The sequence below is a fragment of the Anarrhichthys ocellatus genome, unplaced genomic scaffold (assembly GCF_004355925.1).
Source record: "Anarrhichthys ocellatus isolate YVR2014 unplaced genomic scaffold, GSC_Weel_1.0 scaffold13, whole genome shotgun sequence".
NCBI lineage: Eukaryota > Metazoa > Chordata > Actinopteri > Perciformes > Anarhichadidae > Anarrhichthys > Anarrhichthys ocellatus.
In genome coordinates, this window is record NW_022280043.1 from 5,716,061 (window position 1) to 5,719,406 (window position 3,346).

The window sequence follows — 3,346 nt, forward strand, 5'->3', positions numbered from 1 at the left end:
CGCTGTCACAGGAGGCCCCGCCCTGCTGCGCAGCAGAGTCGCCCCCCCCCCCCCCCCCCCCCCCCCACAGACCATAATACTCCAGCAGTACCAGCAATACATCCCATAATATACAACTGCTAAAAAGACAAGAAAGAAGAAGAAGAAAAAAACACCAGTCACATGGTCTCCAGGGGGAACCCAAGTCCACTGGTGACAGACCATAATACTCACTTCATGTGGGAGTGAGCCTACCAAGGAGTCAGAGAGCCGTCACTTATTGTTCAGGTGATCCAAACACAGGTAGACCGCATGCCTGCAGTGCTGTGTGCAGGTCGAGCAGGCCTGCTGGGGTAACAGAACTGGATGTGTGTCAAATACTTTAATGGTGCCAACTCTGCTGCTCAGCAGGCCGAGGCCTCCTGTCACAGCGCAGTCGCTGCTACGCTGCACCACATCTGTTTCAGTGACCAAAAAAGAAGGTGATCTCACTGTCAATGTATGGAAAAGTACTTCAAGGGCAACATAGGCCAACAGGTGTGCAAGTCCACAAGGGGGACGGACATCATGCCTGTATCTTGGTCTGCTGTGGTGGGATGCAGGCCAAAGGTGAGTAGGTTGATTCACACAATGTTGCCTTCAAGTTCAGTTTGTAAAGTAGTAAATACAATTTAAGTTGCTGGACATCAGGGACACATCAAATCTGTAAATATGAATGTGAAAGGTAGTTTTTTATTTTATGGTACTAGGATTACGAAGACATGCAATTCAAGGCACACACCGTCAACTACAGATGGCAATTATGCAGTGAAAAAGAAAAATGTTTAAATAAATTCACCAAAACATCAATTACCAGCCTGCTCTGGCTGCACTTTTCTCCGCTTTGTTCTGGTGCTGCAGCACATTGTAGCTTTATGCTGCTTACTTTGTAAAATCTTTAAAAGCAATAAATAAAAGTGGACGCTATATGATCATTTTGGCTCAGCAGGATCTGTTTTGTTTTATATTTCAAAGTAAAAGCACACGAATGTGCAACAAGTCCAAATAAGAGCGCAGGGGAAGCACCTGAAGGCGTTTTCATTCATAAAAAAACATTCATAAATAAGACCTGAGCTACTACACAACTCAGACCCATCCAAGCAATAAGCCGGTCAAAGGTTTGATGTGGCTCGGTGCTGCTGGATTTCTAAAATATAAATAACTAAATACAAATTGCCATCAAACAATCCTTTAGGCTTTGCAGGGTCTGCTTTGTCCTCACCGGTGTTTTAAAGGGAAATCACTTGAATGTTCAACAAGTCCTATTTGAAAAGTTTTGAACTCAAATCAGGGCTCAGAAGAAGCACTTAAAGACAACGCAAGAGTCTAAGCTGCATAGAGACGTACTGATACACTGTGAGGGGCATTCAGTCACTTATACCTCTTTGAAGTATTTTTTTTCTGTAAGTTAGATATATGTTCTCCCTGTCTGTGAGTATCATACAATATATTACGTGTCGTCCAGTTCCAGCTCTTTATTGAAGCTTTATGAACTTAATATGAAAAATCTAAACCTAAGGCTCCATGCGGTTAAATGGCTGCACCACGGTTTCAGTTAGATGTCTTGTGCATCCTCTGATAAACACTTACACTTACAAAATTCTGCATGAAATATTCAATTTGTGAAGAAAGTTTGGGATCTCTTATCGAATTTGAAATAAAGTTGTGCTGTTTGGCTGCACATCAAGAGTTTACTGACCCACTGGCAGGCTGCTTCTTTTTAAAGTTAAAGTAGACAACTTACCACTGAGACCGGGAGCCATGGATTACTATACCGTAACAACACATATTATCTTAATTACGTTTACTATACATTTTAAATGGATATCTTAGCTTTTAAAGATGCACATGAGCTTTCTTTTCAGATGATTGTATAGTTTAAAGTAGGAACAATATGATCAATTTCCTCCCAGTTCAACATCTATTACCATTTGACTTGTAGGTCTGTGCCGTGCTGCCTGAAGGCCAGAAATGCATTCATGGAGAACGAACAAAGTGCGTTCATTTTGTTCTCTTTTGGTTCATAGTAGCAAATATTTCTGTTGTATCAGAGATGGTGTTTTCTGCATGTTGGGTTCAGTAGATATGGAAAGAGAATAGGGCAGGAACCCGTCCTAACGTGAGCCCAGAGGCCTTCCACTGTTTCCTCTACAACTATGGCCGCTCTGCAATATTCCCCACTATACGGTACATGCAGATTGCATAGCAACAAAGGCCTATGTCTGGCCGTTGTCTGTTACTATCGCTTGAATGCCCCCTACATGCGCATGTGTGCGCGTGCACATGCACTCACGTGCAATGCCGTCACCAACACACCTCCTCCTACTCCCTCCATATCCCATATGTACTGCCATCTTTCCACCTCATACACCCCCCCCCCCCCCACCACCACCACCACCACCACCATTATCCCATAATATTCATGGGTCGTCCATTCCCTCTGCCCCCTCCCCCCCATGTGCACACAGCTCACCGCCCACTCTGCCACCCCCACTTCCCTGCCTGACAACACCACCGCCTGCCATCCCATAATATTCATGCACACGCTCCACACGCACACACTCATGCACAGCAGTGCGTTCAGCTCTTTGTTGGCAGAAATGCCTGAGGAACGCGAGCGTGCTCATGCACAGCAGTCGTGTTTCTGCCTGCTACCATAATTTCGTCTGCGCTCACACTGCCGAGGCAGGTTGCCCTCAAGTGCAGAGAAGTAGCAACGCAAAGGACGGGGAGACTAAAAGGTCGCGGGTCACATTTCTGTCTCACAATGACCGTGGGCGGAAATGCTGGTGAAGTCCAGAGTCACCATGAGGCCCAGCATCCATCCCGTGGTAAACATCAGGTCCGTTTAGAGTTGCCCCACCTCACAGCGGAGTGTCCCAAAGTCTGCTGCCGCCTCCCACCACAACAGAGGGAATACAAGTCATCTCTATGTCATGCTGAAGCTTTAACAAGCATCTATTTAGGCTCTGCAACCTGGCTACAGTCAATCAGCACTGGGCCATTTCAGCATGATAAAATGTCCACAAAATGGGGGAAAGATAAAGATAAAAAAAAAAAGAGGGCAAGTTATTTACGAGAGAGGGGTGAAGGGATGAGCGTAACAGAGGCGCCGGACATGACAGTGGCCAGCTCATCACCATGGCGTTGCTGTGGGAGACAGCGGAAGACGTCACTTGGAGAAACAGGGGACACAAAGGAGGAATACGACATGAGGAAGACAAAAAAAAGGAGGGAAGGGGGCCTACAAGAAACCTGTCTGCAGATATAGACAGAGGAAAGTGTGTGTGTGTGTGTGTGTGTGTGTGTGTGTGTGTGTGTGTGTGTG

General features: G+C 45.9%; 1 protein-coding gene across 1 annotated transcript in view; it reads left to right on the forward strand.

Moving 5' to 3' along the window:
- Nucleotides 1–481: 481 nt before the first annotated feature.
- wnt4b (wingless-type MMTV integration site family, member 4b) overlaps nucleotides 482–3,346 on the forward strand; it is an 8,652-nt gene continuing 5,787 nt past the window's right edge. Inside the window, exon 1 of the mRNA XM_031852796.1 lies at nucleotides 482–588. The gene's annotated coding sequence lies outside the window, so the exon portion shown is untranslated. The remainder of the gene's footprint in view (nucleotides 589–3,346) is intronic.